The sequence below is a fragment of the Pelodiscus sinensis genome, chromosome 2 (assembly GCF_049634645.1).
Source record: "Pelodiscus sinensis isolate JC-2024 chromosome 2, ASM4963464v1, whole genome shotgun sequence".
Taxonomy (NCBI): Eukaryota; Metazoa; Chordata; order Testudines; family Trionychidae; genus Pelodiscus; species Pelodiscus sinensis.
The window spans coordinates 185,030,926-185,044,927 of record NC_134712.1 but is presented as its reverse complement, the minus strand read 5'-3'; positions in this window follow the sequence as shown (position 1 = coordinate 185,044,927).

Genomic DNA, 14,002 nt, shown 5'->3' with positions numbered 1-14,002 from the left:
GAGGACAAAGGGAAGGCCAATATAACACAAGTGACATGATATAGTAGTTTGGTTTTTGTTTTGTTTACATCTTGGTGTGACTGCATTTTAATTGGTTTGCTAGTTATAACAATAAGTTTATTATGGGCCACATTCTGATATTCCTTTTCAGCTTTTTCTCAGACATTATTGAGTCAAACTCCCAGTGAAGTCAATGGGAATTTTATCTGAACAAGGATGGCATAATAGATTAGTTGCATAATCTTCCATTCTGGCTGTTTCCGGTGAACATAGGTGATGGGTATCATGGAACTGAGATTCTTGACAGATCTGGAAAAAGGAGAGGAGGAACTATTGAGTGCTGGTGAATAGGGGAAGGCAGAGGAGAGGAAGGAACTGATGTAGTAAGAAACAGGAAGACAAGTATAAATGGTTAGAATAACTCGCAGGAGGGAGTTAGTGAACTGACTCACATAAAAAGATATGACTCCATTTCTGGCAATTGCATTATAGACCGATTGCTTAATGCACAAGTAGCTGTGCTTGTTCATTTGTGCCCAATCGATGAATGCTTTTCAAAGTATTTCCATCCTTACTTTTTTGTTAATGATTCTACGACAAGGTCTTCAGATTGGTCATTGGTCTTTGTTGTTATTGTTGCTGTTGTTCAAGAACAAATGAAAAACCTTTCTGAAGCCTTTCAAGAAACATCCTTAGTTGCTTTATATAGGTCATTGATTGTGTTAATTCAGCATCTTTCCCCTGCATATACTGAGCATGAAATCTTTGGAGTCAACACTAAACTTTCACTCTCATACTTTTCCCCAATAATAATTATGATCATTCTTATTCCCCACAGTCTTTGGAAATCATTAACTCATTCCCCTTTTTGTTGCTTTTATAACTTCCATGCAAGTCTTAAATTATCCTGAGTCTCATTTACACCAGTTTTACCTGTGTATAATGGTACTGCAGATAATAGTTAGTCCTGATTTTCCTGATTTGTATAGCTATGTTCAAAATTAAGCCCTCTGTGTATTCCTGTTTGGCTGGCTCCTCACTGTCCCCAAACCAGTCTGAGGTGGGCATATGCCATTAGCTATTTGGGTATTCCTTTATGAGCTGACATTTTCACAAGGAAAGACATAATATTTACAGCAAAAATGGTGATTACCTTTCTCTGCATGTATGGCAAAACTCCAAAAATCTAGCTATTGCTTCTCATTTCCATCTCAAAACTGCATCACTGATGGAAATAGAGGGAATTCATACCAGGCAAGACTGACAAATCACCACAAAAATAACCAGGGATGCATGCAATTACTCATTGAATGTCAATGAATCAGTCTCATGCAAATAGTAAACAAGACAACGTTATTCCTAGCAAATTTGACTGATTTCAAGCCACCTAAATGAGACAAGTATCAGAGGGGTAACCATGCTAGTTTGAATCTGCATAAACAATGAGAAGTTCTGTGGCACTTTTTCACAGATTTATTGGAGCATAAGTTTTCATGGACAAAGACCCATTTAATCGGATGCATGTAGGAGAAATTCCAGAGGCAGGTATAAATATACAGGCACATGAAAAGAAAGGAGTACCAATCAAGAGGAAGGCCAGAGATAATGAGGTCAAGTGAAAGGATGTGTCCCATTTCTAGCAGCTGATGTGGAGGTGTGAACACCAAGAGAGGAGAAACTGCTTTTGTAGTTGGCTAGCCATTCACAATCTTTGTTTAATCCTAAAGTAATAGTGTCAAATTTGCAAATGAATTGTAGCTCTACAGTTTCTCCTTGAAGTCTGTTTTTTAAGGTTTTTTTGTTGCAGGATGGCTACTTTTAGATCAGCTACTGTGTTTCCAGGGAGATTGATGTGTTCTCCTACAGGTTTTTGTATGGTACCATTCCTGATATCTGATTTGTGTCCGTTTATTCTTTTACGTAGGGACTGTCCAGTTTGGCCGATGTATATGGCAGAGGGGCACTATTGGCACATGATGGCGTATATTACATTGGTAGATGTGCAGGTGACTGAGCCCGAGATGGTGTGGCTGATGTGGTTAGGTCCTGTGATGGTGTCGCTGGTGTAGATATGTGGGCAGAGTTGGCATCAAGGTTTGTTACAGGGATTGATTCCTGAGTTAGAGTTACTGTGGTGTGGTGTATAGTTGCCGGTGAGAATTTGAAATTCCCACCTAGAACTATTAGAAATGCAACAAAATATTTAAATTTTGTTGTAAGTCACTTTAGCCTTTCCTGGATTTGGTGATTATTCTCAATGAATTTAACAGTGTGGGAGAGTGAAGGTGACATGCTTCATTTCTTTTGTTTTTTTAGGGCAGACTGGAATTGTTTGTTTGATACCATCCGCTGCTTCTGTGAATCACATGGATCCAAAGGCCTTTTTTCCTTGTGCTATATGTATTGCTTCTCTTTTCTTTTTTATTTTAAAGTTACTGAGTCAGTTTAAAATGCACTGGCATTTCTAACAAATCAGGAGAGCTGCTATTGATTTATTTCCACCAGATGGCACCACAGACTGCAATCCATGGACAGCATGTGCATGTATGTGCATGTGCATGCACACTATATATGTGGCTACAGACTCTAAAGGTTCAATAAGTCTGTATTTATTGTTCAGTAAAAGTGTTAAACTATAGGCTTTGTTGGTCTGTATCCTGGACACTTAACTTTTACTGTCTTGTATGCCTCACGAGAGGGAGGAGAGACACAGATCTTAGCTAACCAAAGCTTTTCAGTGAGACCGCACCAGAAAATGATGGCACATCCTCCTCTGAAACTCTACTAGAGTGTCTCCATTCTGTTTTGAAAGATGATTAAAATGACAACCCATTGTTTGGTGTCTTCTAGATACTATTGCAACTTACGGTAGCCAGGTTTTCCTAAACTGCACAATCTGCCATGGTGCCCACTATCAATTCCATATTGCCGATTAAGGGTCATCCTTTGGAACTTAACAGAATATGTACAATTAGAAACTTTTCCGTGTTCCTCATTGCTTCCCTTCCATACCTGCGCTATGGCCTCTTTACTTGACCCCTCTTTTAGGTGCATAGGATGAACAAGGGATGATCTGTTTTATTATCTAAATTTGACTCCCTAATAACTTGACCATATTTCCTCAAAATTTCATAGATTTTTGGAAGAACCAAAATGAACCACCCAATGAATACTGACCCAAAAATTCTATTTTAAAGCCCTAGTAAAGTTAGAGCTGAAAAATCTTGGAAAGACCCATGGACTCATGGTGACTTAATTTTTGTGTCTGTGGCCTTTATTAATAAAAATTAATTGGACAAATATTGCCTAGTGCTCATTACCTTAACACCAAACAAAACATTAAACAACTTCATTTTTTTCTTGGTGGAAATGGGTGAATGGCAACACTAAGAAACCTTTAGTAAATGTCCAGCTTCTCCTATTATGAGCAAGACAGAATTGAAAAATTTGCAAGTGTTTCCTCTCATTTCCCTGTATTTGATGGCTAGCTCTCTCAGCTCTTAGGAACTGTTTTGGAAACAACCTTTTACATCAGGGATGGGAAATCTTTTTTAGATCCGGGACCGCTGACCTACAGAAAAATCAGTTGGGGGCTGCAAACAAGTGAGAAGCAAAAAAAGAAAAACAAACCTTCACTGACATGGACCATGAGGAGAAAGAAACTCCCAACATTCTTCTCACGCACCAGAGTTTAGGGTGGTGCAGTCTAGTAGATTGTGTGTGCTCCAGCCCACATTCGGGCAGCGGGGGGAGGGGGGAGCAGGAAGGCCAGTGAGGGCTCCCCAATGCTGCATGGGAGCCCTGAGCCTCTGGGGCCAGATCCAGGGAAGCCAGGGGCCTCATCCGGGCCCTGGGCCTTAGGTTCCCCAACCTTCCTTTACGTTCTCTCCACTATTAGGTAACTTATTCTGTAACTTCTAAGGCCCTGCCAACAGTTATATGTGAAATCATGTTAACACCTTGAAAGACAGATAACCATATTGAAATAGGATGCTTCTGGCTGGAAAACGGCTATCACTGCTTCAGATCTCTGCATAGCCTAACCCTAATTAATTTATTTTTGCAGAATAATTTGTCAGATCAATGTAGCCTTTTTTGTTTTCTCTTCATGAATCATTTATAAACCTAGCCTAATGTCTACTCACCTTTTTCGTTACTCCTAAGTTTTAAACTCCCCGAATACTGTGTGAAATCACATTTTACCTTGTGGACTGCTACTATTATTACTTCAAAGTAGCACCTAAAAGCCACAACCAGGTATTAGCCTTGTAATGTCCAGATTTTGTACAAACACATAATGAATGACAGTCCCTGTGCCAAAACACTGACTATTTAAACAGAAAATGTAAAACCAATAGAACAAGCAGGGAGGTCAGAGTGGAAGGACGGAGGAATCAGAGTAACAAATTAATAGGCTGCCCATGTCGTGGTTTACTGGTAATACTAATTTTGATAATAAACTATGTGCCATTAATTATTTGTGTTATGTCACTGGTCACATAAACCATGTGGTGTTGTTCCCATTTCTTAGTTGATTGCCTGGAACTTTTTACACAAGGAAATGCCAAACTGCAGGTGAGGAATAATTAGTGGGGCCAAGAGCCAGTGTGGGGCCTGAAGCAAGGTGTGGGGGGAGCTGGCTTCACACCCTGGAAGGGATTGGGCAAGGCTGAGGGCAGAAGGGGCAGTCGGAAGGGCAGTAAGTACTTAGCGCCACTGGGACCATGGTGCATTCGCCATCCCTGACCCTCAGAGCCATGTGGAGCAGTGGAGTGATGCTCTGGCACTCCAGCAGCAATTCAAAGTGGCCTGGGGCTCCAGCTGCTACCACTGCTGCAGGAGTGGTAGCAGCAGTCAGGAGCTCTGGGCCCAGGATCAAATGCCTCTTTCCCCCCCACCCCACTTCCCTCTGTAGTTGGGCCTGGGAATAATCAATGACGTGTTCAGTAAAAATGCTCAAACTACCAAGTATTCATCCTAAAATTCATGAAGCTTTTGGGATTTGTGCACGTTTTCATGAATACACATGCGGGGGCCCTATGAATATTCATGAAAGCTGAATAATATTAAGTCCTGCAGATCAATGTGGCACAAACAGTTCACACGTTTATTTGGGCATGTACTGCAGTGTCAAGTTTTGTTTGCTAGAATTACTATTATTTATATGTTGCTAATACCTCAGTCAAGCTCTGTGCCAGATCACATACAAAAATAGGGCTAGAGAGCCCCCACTCCAAAGAGTTTACAAGCTAATGTCCGAATCTTGCGTTTGTTAGTGCATGGATATGCTACTGTACCTACAGCTAATTAGAGAATCGCAGCCTAATTCACTAAAGCAGATCGACAATAAGAGATGACACTCAGGTGAAATGTTACAAGTGACAAAATTGCTAATTGCATTTTTTTTGTCAGTTTCCCCTGCAACCTTCTCTTCAATTCCCTCTGATTTGGGGCCCCAGCCAGCCTGCTGTTGCATTACTGACCCAAAATATTGTTATCTTACCCTACACGCTATGGGAGGTAGTTCCCTTCCTGTTACAACATGAGCAGGCAAAGGCTGATGTCGGGATGTTCACTCAGGTGTCCTCTAATCCTTGCTGGCATCAGCCAAGGTGGAGTCCTTAAAAGTGTGCTCTCTCCTGGCTCCTTCTCTGAGTAGTTTCCCGGGGGCCTTATTCATGGGCCAAAGCTCCATAGTGCTTGGCACTGTACAAACCACGGTGACTGAGCAGCAGCTGAAAAACACCTATGCATGCTGGAACTCTTGTGCTGACCCCAGGGCATAGTATGGCTTCAATTTTATGTAGTGCTGAGACATGGGCTGCTGAGGCCATGTCTGGATATGGAGGGTGAGAATTATTTGACAAATTTTGGGCATGACCCAACCTGAATTATAGCCAGGCGGAGTTTGATCCACTCTTCACACAACAACATGTGAATGGTGCTAAACGCTCTGTATTTGGGAATAATTTGCTAATCAAATGGCTGCAACAGCTATGATTTTATTTTAGGAGCCATGTGCACATAGCCCTTTGTTCACTGCAAGGGGTGCAGTGTTATGTTTTCAAATCATTTATTTGTCATAAATGAATGCTGTTGAAAAATGCATTTGAAAGCCTCATTCTTGTGTCATGCTGATTGTTTCTCTCCCCCACTCCCATAAGTGCAATGGCTTGTAGGCTTGATTGTACTTAATTTGCACTTTTTGGCTTAATTTGATGAGCTGTAAGTGCTCTTAGAGACTACTACAAGCTTTCAATAACCTAAAGTGGTGTGAAGTATACAAGTCCTGTTGCTGCTTTATGGTAGCTGATTGAGATAGAAGTAATATATTATGAAATCCCACTCATAGGCCTTCATTGGATCGCAGCTATCCGGCAGAGTTCACAGGTAAAAATGTTATTTTCCCCAGTCTCACAGGTAACTTCACCATAGGGTCACATTGTTAGCTAGTGCTGCTGTGGTGATGCAGTTAAACCAGCAGGTTTTCCTATTTGTTGTTTCTCACCATCCCTGATTTTTCATGTTTAATGAAGCAAATGTCTGCATTTAAACCCAGAGGCGATCTTTAGAATGCCCCTTCTCTTCTTGTGTACTTGCACAGGGTTACGCTCCATCTAGCTAGTTGTTCTAACCGTCTCATTTTTCCCATCTGTAAAACAGAGGTAATAAGTCTCCAAAACCCGGAAAATTGAGAAAGGCTTAAGAGATTGTGTCGGCAAAGTAGCTGAGAAAACAAGAGCTCCACATTTCAGAGGGAGCTCTTTCGTTAGAGGGCACGGTGTGTATTCCTTTTTTTGAGGCCAGAGTTCAGTTGCAGGTGAACTTAAAAAACAACAAATAGTCTAGCAATGCCTTAAAGACTAACAAAACATGTAGATGGTGGTATGAGCTTTAGTGGGCACAACCCACATATTCAAATGACCGGTGCAAATCTAAATAGCCATCAGTACTTGGTGCTGCTGGCTCAGAGCAAGGACTGAGAAATGTGGGCTAGTTGCTGTGCACAACAGATAAGAAGTGCCTGGCTGAAATTATAATCTAAAGGCCAGATTCTGCTGTGCTTATTTCAGTGGAGTAGCAACTTGCATTGCATATAGTTCCATTAAAATCAGTGCAGATAGAGCCAGTCAAATATTTTTGATGGAACAGTTTTCCATCCAGTAATACAATTTCATCAAAACCGGAAACGTTTTTTGGTTGTGTCAACTTTGACTAATTTTTTGGGGAAAAAGTGAAAACATTTTACTTGGATAGTGTCATTTTGATTGATTTCCCGTGGACATTTGTGTCATAGGAAAATACTAACTTTTTATATTCTATTACTTGATAGTCTATCTAATAGATATGAGTACTTAGTATATATTCTATTTGATATTTTAATATAAAATGCTAACTGAAATGAATCAAACTGACACATCCATAATATGCTTTAGCAGTATCAAAACTACACCTCTGTAGTGCCCTAAGTTTTGGGGTAATTTTCATTTCATATTTGGGACTTTCATTCCAGTTTGGAACAATATTTTTCTCCCAAAGTGAAGAATTTCCTGTGGGATGAGAAATTCCAGTTTCTGACCAGGTCTAGTGTCAAATCACAACCTGAGCATCTTTGACTTTAAGTCCCATTCAAGTGTTAGTTGTGAGATTCCAAAATAAAGTTCTCAATATATACTGAAGTTAAAGCAAACAAGGGCAGTGCTGTTTTTATGCTTAGTGTTCAGGAAATAATTATTCTCAGATCTAGTTTCCTTTATCATTTCTTCTGTCAATTGATCTATGTTTACAGTGGCTTGCACTCATGATTACAATGTCACTAGCACAGCCTTCCTACATCGGGGCAGGAAATTGCCTTCAGTATCTGGATGTTTGGGAAATTACAAGTCCAGGCTATCTCTATCTGAAAACAGTAGACAAGGCACAATTAATAATAAGTAGGCCTGTACGACAGTGACTCCATCTCCAGAACAGAAGTGACTCCAACTCCATCCGGCCATCAATTTGGGCGAAGCAAGCCATCCAGTACGACTTCCCTTCCCACCCGCCTCATATTTCTCCATTTCCCATAGTCCAGGAGGAAAATATTTGGGAAGTTCTAATTTCACTGCTTGACCGTGAACATTTAATATCCCATGGATCTGACACATCCCCACATTCCATCAGCTTAGACAATTAAAAATGGCTCTTTCTGAGTTGCGAATAACTTGTGTGTGTCAGCCACAATGACAGAGGGATACATCAATTTCCAGGTCATTAACAAGCATTTAATGTGACAGAGAAGGAGGGGGAAAGAACTGGAGCACTCTTGGTAGTAGAGAATGTGAAAAACAAAGAGCTGGAAAGACGAAGGGGTGAGGAGACTCTGAGGTTATTATAATTGATCTGTGTGCCTGAGCACTGTGTTTGAGTTGGAAACCAGGCATAGGCAGCCTAACAATATTGTCAGCTCCTCTACAGCTGTGGTCTGTGTGCATGCGTGTCTGGAGAGCTGCAGCACTGACAATATATCATACAATTTGTGCTAGGATGCTTCACATTTGCCCATGAAGATCCATGTCTACTTTAATTCCCCATTATTTACCAGCCTCTGATTTTTCACTCCTCATACACGAGTACCTGTGCCTTGCTTTTCTCCATGTGGAGGTTATTTTGCTGAGACCAGAGCTATAACAATACTTCCTGCCTATACATCTGCATTGGCTCCCCTATTTGATCATATACCTCTTTGGTCCCATAGTATGCAGAGATCACTTGAAGAAAGAGGAGGATTGCCTTTCAGTGAAGAAGAGAACCACTTCAGGCAAGGCTTTCTGAACCAATTAGGCTTTGATATACCATATGTTCAAACACAGTTTGCTTCTGGATGCTGAACAACTGTGCAGAAGAAAGGAAAACCAGAGACTTTGATATCTGTGCTTTTTTTCCATTACACTCAGCTAGGCTACCCGGCTTGGAGCCAAGTGGCTTTTCTTACTGACACCCTAAAAGAAATAGAACAGTCAGCAATTGTAGCTTTGCCAGTCCCAGGATATTAGAGAGATAAGGCGGGTGAGGTAATATCCTTTACTGGGCCAGCTTCTGTTGGTGAGAGAGACAAGCTTTTGAGCTTACACAGAGCTTTTCCTCAGCTCTTCACTGGGTTCTGAATGAAGCTGGCCCTGGGCCCCCCAGAAGGGGCAAGGCCTCAGACAGAAGGGGCAGGGCTGGAGGCAGCTGTCCCCTGACTCTGGTGGTTATCTAAAGGGCCTGTGGCTCCAGTTGCTGCTGAGGTAACCAAAATGGCAGCCAGGAGCCCATGACTCTTTAATATCATAGGACCCTGGGGGAGCTGCCCTCTTTGCCCCTCCCCCTCCCCCCATGTCAGCAGCCCTAGTCATAGCTAAATATTCTTCGTTCTTCTTTTGGACTTATTATTATTTGCAATAATTTGAGAAAAAGGAGGCCATATTTCCAAGATACAAGGACAACGCCTTCCTCAGGCTTCTTAAATAACCTGCGGGGTGGAGGGCTGGGGAAGCAATATGTGCACAGAGAGCTGTGAAAAACTCTGAGACCCATACAACAGCCACATCACTTTAGATTTCATTATCGAAACTAGCGTTAAGATACAGTGAAGGTGCAATCGCTAGGCAGAGGTTCGTTCCAGATGGCCCACATTATCATGCTAACTGAACAGTACAGCCCAACCCAAAACTTAGCCTGGGATTAATTAAATCTTTATACAACTGTTCTAGATGCTGTAGGAACATAGGATCTTCACTGGCCCAAAGAGTTTACAAAAATCCATGGCCCTTTCAGTTAGCCGAGGCTACGTGTCAGGCAACTGCCAATAATTTCTGGTTTCAGGAGGGAGCCAGTTGGTTTAGGATGAATTTTGTTGTGCATGTGGGGGTTTATTCATACTGTCTGAAACCATCTGAGCTGAATCCCTGGCAAGTACTAATTACAGATATTGAAACTGATTATCTCTCTATTAATGGCTACATTTCGATACCATGGAAGATGAGCTATGAAGCCATGGCTGTGCTGGGCTACAGGTCCTCGTGCTACAGGAACCGAGCACAATGGCCACCAAATGGAGCCAGACGGCTAAGGAATGAAATTGAAAGTAATGCCCTTTGCTTTTCAGCTTAAGGAGGAATCAAGATTGTTCCTTAGAGTCACATTTGTAAAATGTAATTTATCACTATAATTGACAGTTCCTTTTATAAACTTGGCGTCATGGTATCAGTCTAGCTACCCCTGCTACATTGTGTTTTCACCCTCTCGTTTTTACCTTTTACTCTTCTTTCAATCCCCCCCCCCCCCTTTTAACTTATTTCCTTATCTGGTTGTACTAATCCATATTTCAGTGCAGCCCACCTATGCCGCCCGGTACAGTTACAATCTGCACCATGAATATATATAAACACACACCAAGCATGCGTTACCCACTATTATGCTGACTCCTTCCTGTTCCCTGACACAGAAGGCCATGAACAGTGCAGAATAGGATGCAAAGGCAGTGTGGTTCATCAGATGGCACAATAGGTGGGTTCTCTGAAGGTCTGGGCTGGGAGGGGGGACGTTTCTGGCTCTGTCACTGCTCTGCTTTGTCACTTTGGTTAGTCATGTCACTGCACTGCCCTGTAGCCATCAATTTTGTTCCGTGCCATAAACTGAAAGGATTAAATCACCTCTGAACCATACAGGCTATCTCTGTGAACAGCCAGTTTATTTGAGTAGTATAGAGACTTGAGAGTTTGGGTCTTATCCTTTTGTGAATGTAGTGTGTTGGGCTTTCTCCCAGATGGATGGGGAGACTCTCTAACTCAGCCCCTGGCGGGCAGAGCCAGGGCATCCATACAGATCCCACCAGAAACAGAAGGGTGGGACAGGAAATGGAAGTATAAAGGGCCAGTCCCTCAGCTGGGCCAGAGCTGCCAGAGAAGGATGCCACCTACTTGCTGATGGAACTCGAATCTTATGGACATCACTGGTGCTGTAGATGTCTGGAGGAACTGCTAGGAGCTAAGGATGCAGAGGAGCAGTTGAGGCTGCCATTAGCTGCCTACCCCCAGGGACAATGGCCCCAAGATCCAACTACCCCACAGTGGGAGCATAGCAAGTAGCTTAGGGGAACCAGATGATAGTCTAGTTATAGTGTGGCCTACAGTTAGGTCAAAGTGTTGTGATTGGCTCTCCTACTTTTTAAGGCCCTGGAGTTGGAGTTGGGTGGGCCCCAGTCTCCCTACACTGCGGTGGCAGCATCACCACCTGAGGCCAGGAGGTCTACTGCCCAGTATAGCTAGGACGCTATACTCTTTATTGTTCTTCCCTGAGTACAGGCCAAAGCTCCCAAACTATTTGAGGCCCTGCCCTACCAGATCCCTGCCAGGGCCCCTAAACTCTTTTGCTGTTCCACCTTGACTGCAGCCCAGAACATCTTATGTAGTTGGTGTCATACTCTGCCGGAGGCCGGAGACACTTTTGTTGCTCTGCCCTGACAGGGGTTCAGGGCTACATCACTGGGCTGCCTCCCTTCCAGAGCTCTTGAAACTCTGGTGCTTATTTCCCCTGAACTTGAGGCACCTTAACAAGGGAGTGTGGCTTTCTTTCTAGATGGCCTGGGAAGAATGACCTTAACCTTCTTCCATGAACTAAAATCAACAGGAAAATGGTCAACAGTTGGGAATTCACTACTCATCATCTTAATCTACAGTATCTCTTGGACTGGTTGCTGGTTATTAATAGGTGTAAGTTAGTCATCTTTGGTTAACTTCTTAATATCTAAGAATGACTGTACAGGACTGCAACACTGGAGTGAGCAGACCTATGTTTCTATTCCTGGTTCTGCTATGACCTCCTATGGCACCCTCTTCAAGTCACTTTGCACTTCCCTGCCTCAGTTTCTCCATCTGCTCCAGCCTTTTCTGCTCCTTGAAATTTATGGAGGACAAGTGATTATATATGAACTACAAAATATTATTACCTTTAAGTTATGATCAATAATAAAACCCTGGCTTTAGCTTTTTATATACAGGCCATCCCAGCAAAACAGCAAATGCATTTGATTTGTATCCAATTCCTTGATATGCTTCTATCACTGGCTCTTTGCCCACACAAATTCAGAGTTTTGCATGTGGAAGAGGATCTTCTTCCACTGGCTGCAGCACAATGAAAGAGGCCCTTTGAAAATATAGCCCACTGTGTTTTCCTTGAATATTTCAAGAACCACTCTCCATTGCTTCCTCAAGACAACAACACTCCTTGGTCATTTGAAGTGGTGAAGCACTTTCAAGCACAAAGGATTTATGTTGCTCTTCTTTTGTTTTAACTGAAATTCTTTGGGAGAAAAACAGGAAGAAGGCCGCTTTGTGAGGAGAGTAAATGATAGCAGCGCAGTGTGAGTAAGAGGAAACAGGGCTGTACACACGAACACATGCAGGGTAATAGCCTACTTCAGCAGCAGGTTCCCTGGCTAATTTGGAAAGCCATTCCAGCTCTGGCTTGCTTCCACCTCAACATCAAGCTGTGAATAAGAAGGGTTTTTAAGATGTCATTTTGTTAAAGCCAGCTTTTAAAACGCAAGAGGAAGAGACATCAATTGCCAGAGTAAACAAACCTATAGAAATAAAGCCCGTCTTCTCCTTGAAATGCAATACAGAGTTCAGAGCCAATGCTGCCAAAATTTACTTTCCTTTTTAGTTCTTTCGATGCACCGATTTTTGGGAGAGTTTAATGAATGGCAGGCTCATGTTGATGGGGGGAAATGATGGAAAGGAAGATGGAACAAGTGATTTCGTTTCTTCAAACCAAAGTAAAAAAATTGAGGTATTGGATTAAACTAGAGTAAAGTCTAAAATTGCTGGGCTTGCATTTAAATTGGTCAGGAGCTAAAATAATGTACATTCTGGTATTTCTTGTGGTATTTTCTGCATCCAGGAAATGAAATCGTATTAGAGGTACATCTCTCAGGACCATAAATGGCTCCTATGGTGCTACAGAAGTATGGCATATCCCAGCAACAACAAACCAAACATTAAAACAAGTATGTGAAACAGAAATGCATACACAAGACAGTCTGAAACCTCTACTCTTAATTTATCGGTAAACTTCATTCCCTGGTTTAGGGCATATACAAAAGCAAAGCAAAGCCAACATAGACCAAGATGGACTTGAGTATGACCTATTGCATGCTTATGTAAAAACAGCTAACATAGACCACAAAGGAAGTTAGAACACATTTCAGCTCAAGTCGCCAGGCCAAATTCTGCTGTTTTCCAAGTCCCCATAGAACACAAAAGGAACTTAAAGCTGCCCTAAAGGGCCATTCCCAAGTGGTGTAAACCCTTGCACAGCTCTGTCATTTGTGTCTTGATGTCTGGGGGGAACATCTGTGGGGAATGAAAAGGAGTGTAGCTAGAGCGCACTACCCTCTGGAGATCCTGAACTAATAAAGTGGGGTTGCAGACCTGTTACTATTAATCTAGGTGAGAACACAAACTGTCTTGAGGCTGCTGTCTTGCTTTGGATCTGTCTTGGTGCTGGAAGGGATGGGAAAGAAAGCAACCTCATAAAGGTAAATAGGCTTGTGATAAATGCACTGGACTAGGACTTAGGACACCTGATTTCAAATCCACATTTTCCTATGACAGCAGTGGTGATCCTTTGGGGTTGCGGATGATATCTTCCAAGGGTTTTACTTTTTATGCATCCTTTGGTGACTGAGGAGTCTGAAACTCATTGGCAGACATTGGAGGCCATGTTGGGAAACAGGGTTAGGCCACAATTGCTTGACAGTTGTCTGGCCTTTCTTATCTGGCATTTATTGCAACTAGGGCAAGGTGATTTTCCTCAAAAAATGATTGCTTCTTCTCTGAGAAGTCTTCACCTGCTTGCACTGTCCTGAGCTACTGACTCTCAGTGCACAGTGTTAACAATTTTGTCTGGAAGGCATTTCTTTTTTGGCCTCCCCATTTCCTTTCTCCTTTGGGGAGCTCAGCATACAGCAATTGTTTTG